General features: G+C 44.4%; 1 long non-coding RNA gene and 1 pseudogene across 1 annotated transcript; one reads left to right on the forward strand and one right to left on the reverse strand.

Annotated features, from left to right (window-relative positions):
• Positions 1–1,908: 1,908 nt before the first annotated feature.
• Positions 1,909–2,081, forward strand: LOC144280450 (NADH dehydrogenase [ubiquinone] 1 beta subcomplex subunit 1 pseudogene; annotated as a pseudogene).
• A 6,180-nt stretch (positions 2,082–8,261) lies between these two features.
• LOC144280474 (uncharacterized) lies at positions 8,262–11,909 on the reverse strand. The gene is made up of 4 exons (XR_013348877.1): positions 11,668–11,909; positions 11,305–11,390; positions 11,026–11,123; positions 8,262–8,708 (listed from the first exon to the last, which is right to left on the reverse strand). It is a non-coding gene; the product is annotated as an uncharacterized LOC144280474 (long non-coding RNA).
• Between the last annotated feature and the right edge of the window lie 198 nt (positions 11,910–12,107).

The following is a 12,107-nucleotide window of genomic DNA, read 5'->3' on the forward strand; positions in this document are numbered from 1 at the left end:
CCAAGTAGCTGCCCAAACTCTGTTTTGCGGAAGTTCCCTGTCTTCTCTGGCCTGGGATGGACTACATATTTCTACTTTGGTGGGAAAAAAACATGGCATCTACTCATCTGTCAGAGCTGACAAGGTTTAGAACCAGGAACCCTCTTTCTCTGCCTTCTGGTGACACCCCACCTCTTGTGCCTCCCCTTCCTCTCCTCCTGTTTCTGCCCCACTTTGGGGCTGACCTGCATAAGTAGCTGTTATACCATCCTCTATGCCTCCAGCACATTGGCTCCTCCTCCTCTCTTTGAGGCCAAGGAGTGAAGAGCACTTCTTCCCTGGACTTACACCACCCACATCAGATTTCCTAACTGGTGCTCCAGGTAAAAAGTGACAATGGGAAGCAAATTGATCAACTTTTACAGTGGACCCAGGTGGAACTTAATTTTGATATTTAAATCTAATTTGTTGGGGATCCCTGGGTGGCTCAGTGGTTTGGCGCCTGCCTTTGGCCCAGGGCGTGATCTTGGAGTCCTGGGGTCGAGTCCCACATCAGGCTCCCTGAATGGAGCCAGCTTCTCCCTCTGCCTGTGTCTCTGCCTCTCTCTCCCTCTCTCTGTGTATCTCATGAATAAATAAATACAATCTTTAAACATAAATAAATCTAATTTGTTTGTCGGTTTAATTAAAAGACATGTCTTTAGGGATGCCTGGTGGTTCAGCAGTTGAGTGTCTGCCTTCGGCTCTGGTTGTGATCCTGGGGTCCTGGAATCAAGTCCTGCATCAGGTTCCTTGCAAGGAGCCTGCTTCTCCCTCTGCCTATGTCTCTGCCTCTCTCTCTGTGTCTCTCATGAATAAATAAATAAAAGCTTTTAAAAAAGAGAGACATGTCTTTAGAATTATCAGCATTAAATATAAAATTTTTATTCTACCAGGGATTACTGAAGGTCAAATAGGCTTATGTTATTTCTGTTGCAGTTTGTTAGCAAAAATGTGACTTAAAAAGATGGTTAATTTTGTCTGACTCAGTTTTCATGGGTAATTGTTAAGATACCTTTCAAAGTCTTTGGTAACCTGAAACTTGGAGGTTTTGCTTGGATGATAGATTGGATTAAATTCGTTGGACATCTAGGTCTTTTCCAAAAAGACAAAATACTAAAGTATTGATTACTGAAGGTGGTTTATCTGCTTTTGACTTCTTATTGCTGAGAAACTAAGGATATCTGGGTGGAAATCAGGTTTTGTGCTCAAATGTATTCATAAATTTGCCATCCAACAAATTCTGGTGTAATAGTTCATGGTTGAATACTACTTAGTTTCCACTGGAGATTAAGGTTTCTAATAGTTACAATTCACTAAGTGGAATTAAGACTGTTGAAAATAAGGGAAGCAACTCTGTATGTGTAAGAAGGACATAAGGAATGGGAATACAAGGTAATTTTGTCCTAAGTGAGACTGGCTGCTTGGAGAGAAATGGCTTCGGACAAAATGTGAATGCAAAAGAAAATTGCTGAAGGTTTGTGAAGGGAAATCTTTGGAAAGGAATTTTATGGGTGGTCATGATGGACTAAGGTTGAAATGAATGGATTTTATTTATTTCTATTTTTTAGAAGATTTTATTTGTTTATTCCTGAGAGACACAGAGAGAGAGGCAGAGACACAGGCAGAGGGAGAAGCAGGCTCCATGCAGGGAGCCCAACACGGGACTCGACCCCCCCACCGCCTCGTCTCCAGGATCACACCCTGGGCTGAAGGCGGTGCTAAACCACTGAGCCACCCGGGCTGCCCCGAGTCCCTATTTTTTTTTCTTTTTTTTTCCGAGTCCCTATTTTGATAAAGGTTCCCCAGATGCTTTTGATGTGCAGTCAAGTTTGAGAATTCCAGCTGTAGATGATAGACTAAAACATTAATCAATGACTAAACTCATTCATGATGAACTTAATTCAGATTGTTTGTGACCACTGGGTACCTATACTTGTGCCTGTGGGATTTGTCCTTGGATGTTATCTAGACAGAATGATGAAAAACTAACTGCCTTCCAGAACAAAAATTTGTTGTTTAAAAGGAAATTAAGATCCAATGAAGAAGTCACCTGGAAGTAAAGGCAGTGACTGAATTTTTTTTTTAAGATTTTATTTATTTACTCATGAAAGACAGAGAGAGAGAGGCAGAGACATAGGCAGAGGGAGAAGCAGACTCCTGACAGGGAGCCCCATGCAGGACTTGATCCTAGGACCCGGGATCATGCCCTGAGCTAAAGGCAGATGCTCAACTGCTGAGCCACCCAGGTGTCCCAAGGCTGTGACTGAATTATAGAATGTTCCATTTTAAAAATTAGGAGAGAAATAAAAACACATTCATTATATTAAAAGAATACAAGTTTGATGAATTGTTGATCTGTTCTTGATAAGAAGATGTAAACGAAGTTATTTTCTCTTTTCTTTGCCCAGAAAAATCAGTTTCTATATTTTGCTTTTATCAGGTCTTTGATGATCTATAATCCTAGTTAGGCATGTGCTTTAAAATTTTCTAAGGTAATAACAAACTTCCCCAAGATTTATTTTTTTTTTAAATTTTTAAAAAGATTTTATTTATTTACTCATGAGACACACACACACACACACACACACACACACACACACACACAGAGGCAGAGACACAGGCAGAGGGAGAAGCAGGCTCCATGCCAGGAGCCAGATGTGGGACTCGATCCTGGGTCTCCAGGATCAGGCCCTGGGCTGCAGGCGGCGCTAAACCACTGAGCCACCGGGGCTGCCCCCTTCCCCAAGATCATATGTGAAATTAGATCATATGTGAAATTTCTTTGACTAATTAGACTTGTTTATTTGGTATATTACATTCTGGTATAAGGTCATCACTCGATATTCCGAGTATTGAAGTGTTATATGTCACAGAAATAACCAGATTTGGGCATTTATTTATTTATTTACTCATTTGAGTTCATTTATTTACTCATTCATTTGAATGAGTAAATAAAATCTTAAAAAAAAATTAAGAAATAACCAAATTTCCTTGTCAAGTGCATCATAATGACCTCTTATCAGATACCTAACTATGTCCATTTCTGAGTTTTTGTCATTTATGATAGCACTTATTCTCATGTAAAGTGAGTTTAATCTTCAAGGAGATTCACTAAAAGGACTTTTCATACAAATATAGGTATTTGATATCTTTAAGATCATAAAACTGAAATGGGCACAAATTTCCAGAACTAAAACTGCATTCAAACTGAAGAATTAGTAACATGGGACTAAATGAATTGGGAAAAATGATTATAGGTTTTATGACTCTTGCTTGAAATGTTGCTGATACTCTAATGTTTGCTCTTTCAGATTAAGAAAACTTTCTTAAAAAAAAAAAAAGAAAGAAAACTTTCTTTTAAGATAGCTATGCCTTTCAGAAATGTGATAAAGTATTCATTTGTGAACAAATTGAAGCATTTAGCTTTTCTCTGTACTGGAACCCTCAGAAATTCAAAAAGCCTTAGTGAATGTTCTGTCATGGCAATCATAGTCGTTTGCATAAGTTCAATAAGAATCTGTTCTTGGTGGCTCAGTTGGTTAAGCATATGACTCTTGGTTTCAACTCAGGTCATGATCTCAGGGTGGTGAGTGAGATCAAGCCCTGCACTGGACTCTGGGCTAGGCATGGAGTCTGCTTGGGATTCTCCCTTTTGTTCTCCCTCTACCCCTCCATACTCACACTCTCTCTCTCTCTAAAAAAAGAAGAAAGAGAAAGAAAGAAAGAAAGAAAGAAAGAAAGAGAAGAAAGAAAGGAAAAGGAAAAGAATCTGTTCTTCTTGTAACAGGATACCATTGAAAACATTGGTTATTTTACCAAGGAATATCATATTTGAGAAGAGACATGTATAGACTCAGATATGACCAAAGAGCTTTCAGGTATTAAGACTGACATTATGACACATGTAACCAATGGAGCCCCTTGGACATGTTGGCCTAATACCTTGCTTACAGAGTTCTCAGCAGCAAGCCTTACCAGGAGAGGCAGGTGCAAGAACCTCAGGATACTTTGGGAACCTTGTAAAGAGGAATGCACCTCAATCTACAGGTATTGCAGTCATGTCTGATGGCAAGTACTTGGCTTGGTTTCTGGCCTAGAGACGCTACTAAAAGTTCAATCTAAATTCCTTATAGGGGGATCCCTGGGTGGCGCAGCAGTTTGGCGCCTGCCTTTGGCCCAGGGCGCGATCCTGGAGACCCGGGATCGAATCCCACATCGGGCTCCCGGTGCATGGAGCCTGCTTCTCCCTCTGCCTGTGTCTCTGTGCCTCTCTCTCTCTGTGACTATCATAAATAAATAAATTAATTAAAAAAAAAAATAAATTCCTTATAGGAAGTTCCACCAGGGACGCCTGGGTGGCTCAGCGGTTGAATGACTGCCTTGGGCTCAGGGCAAGATCTTGGAGTTCTGGGATGGAGTCCCACATCAGGCTCCTGGCAGGAAGCCTGCTTCTCTCTTTGCCTAAGTCTCTGCCTCTCTCCTTCTGTGTCTCTCATGAATAAATAAGTAAAATCTTAAAAAAAAAAAAAAAAAAAAAAAAGAAGTTCCAGCAAACCAGATTTTAAAAGATCTATATGACTGATCACTATTCTTGCTGGACTTATGTAAATAATTAGGTGAAGTTTGTTAAAATTGAACTTATTGAAAAACCAATTAGTCTTCATTTGTACGTTTCTGGAAATAAGGGTGATTTCAGAGAGAAAAATTCTTTCAATAACCCACCTTTGTAGATGTTAAACTCTAGTTTTGATTGTCTTTGAATGTTTGCTGTTTGCCTAAGCTAGACAACTTGAGGTAAATTTCAGGGAAATCAACACAAGAGCTCATGTATAGACAATCTTCATGCTTGCTATTCTATGGGAATAATGACAGATCTCATAGGTATATGATTTTGAACAGCTGGAAAATGGGATTGATTCCCCAATAATTGTATAACCCAAGTATCAACTTGACCAGTTCTGTGTAGCTGGGATGACAAAATTGCTCCTTAAAAGCCAGAGCACAGGGGTGCCTGGGTGATTCAGTCAGTTAAGTGTCTGTCTTTGGCTCAGGTCACGATCCCAGGGTCCTGGATTTGAGCCCCATGTCAAGCTCCCTGCTCAGTGGGGATCCTGCTTCTCACTCTTCCTCTTCTCCTCTCCCTCCTTATGCTTTCTCACTCACTCACTCTCTCAAATAAATAAATAAAATCTTAAAAGAAAAATCCAGAGCACCCCTGACTCCATGATGTTAACTATAGACTGTGGAAATAATGGATGACCCCACACTCCTTACGATTGGGTTGGATGATGCACTTGGGATGCCCTTATCTCCTGAGACAAGTCTTCTCTTACTTGCCAGTGATTCCTCATAACTAGGATATTGTTCAGTCTAGACATCTAACAGAGGGCTTCTTGATTTATTTTTAATATTTCTTTTTAAAAACTATTGTTTATTTGACAGAGAGAGTGGGGATGGGCAGAGCACAAGCAGGAGGAGCAGCAGGCAGAGGGATAAGCAGGCTCCCCTCGAGCAGGGAGCACAATGTGGGGCTCTATCGCAGGACCCCGAGATCATGACCTGAGCCGAAGGCAGACACTCAACCACTGAGCCACCAGGTGCCCCTCATGACTGAGTCTTAATAAATAGTAATAAATGACCTTTTCCTAACAATAGTTAGTCTTCTGAAGGTCCTGGAGGCCTTGTTTCCATAAAACCTTGGAGGCTGGTGTTGTCCCAAACCCCATCCCGACTTGAAAGCATATTCAGTCGCCTTGTCACAACCCCAGTGCAACTCCTTCTGCCCATGAGACTTGTCCCTGTACTTTAATAGAACCACCTTTTTGCACCGAAGGTGTCTCAATAATTTTTCTTGGCCATTGTCTCTGAACCCCAACATTTCTATGTCATCATCACATTTTAACCATGTTGTAGAATGTGACAAGATCTGTTTCTTTTTTCAAAACTGAGTATTATTGCAGCAATTTGGAGACAGTCTTTGAAATGTTCATCTGTTGCTTTCTCTGTGGTGGCCTCCCGAAGGTCAATTCCTTTCTTGTTTTGCTACCATTCATCTCTCCGTTAACCAGCGCACGGGGAAGGGTGCAAAAGCCTGTGGCTCCTGGAGTCCCAAACAGACCACTGGCCTGTGGTCTGGCCACTCCCACTGACAAAATCCGAAGGCAGAGAGACTCGTGGTGGTGAGACAAGAAAGGAAGTTACTTCAGAGAGGTCAACACCAGAAAGACAGCCAACCAATGTCTCAAAGCCTGCCTCCAGAGTTCTGGAAATACTTCCAGGTTCATATAAGGAAAATGTGGGGCAAAAGTGAGGGCATTCCTGCAGGCAGGCAGCCAAGGTTAAATCTGTCATCGTCTAGGAGTCTATCAGGGATGGGGTCTTTCTGGTTCAGGGCAGTCCTAGTTGCTTGAGGGGTAGTTTTAGCCCTCAGCTCTTCCCCCTGAGCCAAGAGACAAGCAGGAAGGAGTCCAGCTGGAAAGTCTGAGGTCAAAATTGAGGCACCCCAAGTCCTCTCTCTTGTTTATGGATTTTATCAGCCATGAGTGGCAGAACTACGTTTGGGACCATTGGAGCCAGGTGCTCCTGGACCCTTGGGTCCTAATTACAAAATAATTACCACAGTCAACATAATAAACACTTTCCTTCACCTGCCGTAGTTAGGGATTGTGTGTGTGTGTTGATGATGTGGAAATGTTGGGGTTCTCAAAGAGTGTCTCCAAATTGCTGGAATAATATTTGGCTTTGAAAAAAGAAACAGATCTTGTCACATCCTACAAAATGGTTAAAATGTGATGATGATGTAGAAATGCTGGGGTTTGAAGCCAATGGCCAAGAAAAATTCTCGAGACATCTTTTTTTTTAAGATTTTATTTATTGATTCATGAGAGAGAGACACACACACACAGAGGCAGAGACACAGGCAGAGGGAGAAGCAGGTTCCATGCAGGGAGCCCGATGCAGGACTTGATCCCAGGTCCCCAGGATCACACCCTGGGCCAAAGGCAGGCGCTAAACCGCTGAGCCACCCAGGGATCCCCTTGAGATGTCTTTGATGCAAAAAGGTGGTTTTATTAAAGCACAAGGATGGGACTCATGAGCAGGAAGAGGTGCACTGCAATTGTGAGGAGATACTGATTATGTAGCTTTTCAAGTTGGGAGGGCATTAGGGACAGTGGAAGTCTCTAAGGAATTAGGGAGCAAATTTCCAGGACCTTGAGGGGCTAGCTGAGGTTAGTAAAAGTTCATACATTACCGTCTAGTAAGACCCTATAGATGTATGTTTCAGTGGGCCATATGCTTGGGGGATGATTTCTAACATGTGTCTTGGGGGTGGGGAGTAGAGATACAGGAAGTTTCTAAAGTGACTTTTATATGTTTAAGGGAGACTTATGGGAGGTTGGGCTAATACCAAGCTAAGGTTGACTTCTGCCATTAGCAAAGTATTAACATCGAAGCAATGTTCTTTGGGGGAGCTCACTCTGCCTGTCTCAGGTAAACTGTCAATGAGTTGTAAGTTGTAAGCAAATGTTTTCTATTGCCTTTGTTCTCCACATCAGTGAGAACACTTAAGACGCTTTCTTCTATGGGTACCTGCGTGGCTTAGTGGTTGAGCGTATGCCTTTGGCTCAGGTCATGATCCCGGGTCCTGGGATCAAGTCCCACATCAGGCTCCCTGAGGGAGTCTGCTTCTCCCTCTGCCTGTGTCTCTGCCTCTGTCTCTGTGTGTCTGTAATGAATGAATAAATAAAATCATTAAAAAAAATAAAAGATGCTCTCTCCTAGCAAATTTCAAGTGTATAACACACTATTACCTGTAGTCACCATGCTGTACGTTAAACATTCAGTGGTCATACATCTTGCATAAGTGAACCTTCTTACCATTTGATCAACATCTCAACAATCCCCCCCCATCCTCAGCCCTTGGCAACCAAAATGCTTATCTTTTATACTTTGCCGTTTTTAAGATTCTGCATATATGCGATTTCATGCAATATATTTTTTTTCTATGTGTGACTTATTTAACCTAACAAAATGTCCTCTGCTTTTATTCTGTTGCTGCAAACAGAAGGCTTTCCTTTGCTGAAGCTGATATACATACCAAGAATAAAATAGATGAGAAGAGAGAGGATACCAGAGGTTAACTTTTTATTTTTTATTTTATTTTTTTTAACTTTTTATATCATAAAGAGTTGCCTACCTCCTGGCATGGCACAGTTGTTTGACAACATGCGCTCTTTCCTTTCTCCTGTGGATAACTTCCTTTTTGAAATTCTAAATCCCTATGCACTTCTCTAAGTCACAGTGGTTTGTTAGCATCAACCACCTGTCTTTGAGCCACATATCTTTGAAGTTCCCAAAACGATTTTTTCTCTTGTGAATCTGTCTTATGACAGCTTAATTATTAGACAAGCCAGAGAATTGAGAAAAGGCAAAAAGCTTTCCTCTCCTACACATTCATCTTGTTGTCGAAAGCTGACCTCTGTGCTTCAGACTCAAAAAATATAGTGTAAAGACACAGTTTGAGGGAAAGAAAAATAGTAGCTTTATTGCTTTGCCAGAGGAGGAGGCTGCAGCAGGTCAGGGTCTTCAAAACTGCAAGCCCACCCAGAGGAAGGGGCTGGGCTTTTGTGGCAAATACAGGATGTAGCTGGTTTTGACTGGAATTGTGTCAGGGTGGCACCAGGTTCCTGAAACAAAGGGCTGAGAAGTTTGGAGGGAAGGTTTGCAGGGGAGAGGAAAGTGGCTACTTAGTTTGAGATGCCTGGGTGGCTCAGCAGTTTTGCTCAGCAGTTGAGCATCTGCCTTTGGCTCAGGGCATGATCCTGGAGCCCCGGAGAGAGTCCCACATGAGGCTCCCTGTGAGAAGCCTGCTTCTCCCTCCACCTAGGTCTCTGCCTCTCTGTGTGTCTCTCATGAATAAACAAATAAAATCTAAAACAAACAAAAGCAGGAATCACTACTGTGGCCCTGAGACCACTAGTGTTCAGATCTTCAGCTTCGTGATCATTGGGGGGTTTATCAAAAAGGACTGCTGGCTGCTGCCCCAGTTTCTGATTCATGGAGATGGGGCCCAAGGGTTTGCATTTCTAGTAGGTTCCTAATTTGATGCTACTGGCTCGATGGCCACACTTTGAGAACCCTGTGGAGTACTTGGGGCTGACTCAATAAAGACATTCATTCCTGTCTTTCTAAGTCCTCTGTTCCTTTCTGTCAAGAGGAAAAGCCATTCCTTTTTTTTTTTTTTTTTTATGGTGAAAAAATTTATATTTAGATTTATAGCCGGCTGGACTCAGTTTAGATGATCCCAATTTTGTTGGCAACATCCAAAGCATCATAGTCAGGAGCCAGTCGAACATATGCTTTCTTCTCTCCATCAGGCCTGATCAAGGTGTTGACCTTGGCCACATCAATGTCATAGAGCTTCTTCACAGCCTGTTTGATCTGGTGCTTATTGGCCTTGACATCCACAATGAACACAAGTGTGATGTTGTCTTCTATTTTCTTCACGGCTGACTCAGTAGTTAAGGGGAACTTGATGATGGCATAGTGATCAAGCTTGTTTCTCCTGGGGGCGCTCTTTCGAGGATATTTGGGCTGCCTTCGGAGAAGCAGGGTCTTGGGTCGTCGGAATGTAGGTGACGGATCTTCTTTTTTTTGTGACTGTGCACGCCTTTCAGCACCGCTTTCTTAGCTTTCAAAGCCTTTGCTTTGGCTTTGGCTTTGGGAGGGGCAGGGGCTTCCTTCTTCGCCATCGGCGCCATCTTCGTGAAAGGGCAGGAAAGGCCATTCCTAACTGGCTCTCTGTCCTGGCTTAACTGAACTTTGGCAGCGGGCTTGGGTGACCGTAATAGGTTGCCCCAGTTTGCCTCCTAATTTTGAATAGCAGAGTAGCAAAAGTGGTAAAATACTCATTCTGGATCTTTAAAGAATGGCAGTGCCCGGCCTGGTACCGTCCTTAATTCCCGTTGTCAAGCTTCTAATGCTGACTCAAAAACCCTGGAGGTTCAAACACTGGGAATTCACCTCAGTCATCTGACAGCTCATGTGGTTTTTCCTGAATCCTTGGTAGTGCCCACCACAAAACACAAGCCGGAGCCCCTGCCCTACTGCAGAGGCTGTGGGATGGGTGGCCGTCAGCTTTACTTGTAGAGTTCTTCTTTTTTTTTTTAAATTTTTTAATTTTTAAAGATTTTATTTATTTATTCATGAGAGACACAGACACACAGAGAGAGAGAGAGAGAGAGAGAGAGGCAGAGACACAGGCAGAGGGAGAAGCAGCCTCCATGCAGGGAGCCCGATGTGGGACTCGATTCCAGGTCTCCAGGACCACACCCTGGGCGGAAGGCGGCACGAAACCACTGAGCCACCCGGGCTGCCCTACTTGTAGAGTTCTTTTTTTTTTTTTTTTTTTTTTTACTTGTAGAGTTCTGATGGAGAAGTCTGCTGCCCAAACCCTGGAGCTGAAGCCTATGGTGGGCCAAGCTGCCCTGTACAACACTGATTCCAAGGAGGCGTGCAGGGCTTTGCCAACCCCAGGTCACGATGGTGCTTGTAATGGCCTGTAGCACCTAGTACGTACCATCCTTTGGAATACCCAACGGGAAAAGAAATTTTATTTTATTTTATTTTATTTTATTCTTTTATTTTTTTTTTTAAGAAATTTAAATAATTGACCAGAGATTGGGAGACAGAGTGGTAGAGTACAAAGAATACTGAATTGGGAACTGAGATTTTTTTTTTATTAATAACTCTTGCTGTTCTAGAGCTTATGTTCTTTTAAAAAAAAAAAGATTTTATTTATTCATGAGACACACACACACACACACACACAGACCCAGGCAGAGGGAGAAGCAGGCTCCACACAGGGAACCTGATGTGGGACTCGATCCTGGGACTCCGGGGACTCCAGGATCACGCCCTGGGCCAAAGGCAGGCGCTAAACCGCTCAGCCACCCAGGGATCCCAGGAGCTGAGATTTTTATTCTAGTTCCATACTGTTCCTACCTGGCTGTGTGTGATCACATCTATCTGTGGAAGGGGTTAAGTGGGCAGGTACTGGTTGATCATCTCCAAGGTCTTTCCAACTCTGACAATCTTGAATTCTATAAAAATGCAATAAAATCCAGTTCCCAATCAGGAAGTCAAGAGGACTGGGCCTGAGGCTCTGGGCTGGGGGTGCTGGGATGAGGGAGGCCTACCTCCTTGCTGCCTGCTTTTCCACCCACAGAGGCAGCCCTGGCCCCAGGTGCCAGGGCCCCTCTGTCTCCAGGCTCACCCACTCACCTCTACACTCTCAGGCTGTAAGGCCAAAGGAACCGGTCTGGCCATGTGAAGAGCAGACACTGGGGCCCAGAAACTAGAAGAAATGCCTGGAGAGTCACACATTAGTGTGGGATGATGTCTGCCCCCCCCCCCGCCCCCCAGCCTCTGTCCTCACTCCTTCCTCCTTTAGGTCCTTCCTCCCAGCCTCACAGCTTATCTCTGACACATGGATAATAAATAAGGCATTTGCACATAAGGGGGACTAAGAGCTCTCCCCCGCCCCTCCCCTTTCATATAAAAGCATTAAATGGAGTTTCAAAATAAAATACAAAGAGCAGCAAAGGCCTGACGTCGGGGCCACCTGTTCTCCACAGGAGAACGAACCTACACGTCCCACTGGGGTCTGCCTGGGAGATCGCGGGACCCCTTCCGGACCCCATGGGGCCCGGCACTGCAGCGGGGAAGACAAAGGCTGAGAATGGGTGGCAGGTCCACCGTGTACAAACGGGGACAGGCGGGGACGAGAGAGCAGCAGGGCCTGACTTGGGCTGCGGGGTGTAGACGGAGGTCTGCGGAGCAAAGCAGAGAAGCGCTCGTCGCTTTTACAAACTGGGCGTCCAGGCGGGCGGGAGGGGCCGCGGGCGCCCAGGCCCGGGAGCTCGGGAGCTCGGGAGCTCGGGCCCGCTCCGCCCCCGCGTCCTGCAGGCTGGGCCGGCCCCCGAGCCCCGCCGCCCGCCCCGCCCCGCCCCGCCCCGCCCTCCGCGGGAGGCCGTCCTCCGTAGTCCGGGTCTCCGGGCGGCCGCGGGCCTGTGAGCACGGGACGG

Source organism: Canis aureus, chromosome 1 (genome assembly GCF_053574225.1).
Source record: "Canis aureus isolate CA01 chromosome 1, VMU_Caureus_v.1.0, whole genome shotgun sequence".
Classification (NCBI taxonomy): domain Eukaryota; kingdom Metazoa; phylum Chordata; class Mammalia; order Carnivora; family Canidae; genus Canis; species Canis aureus.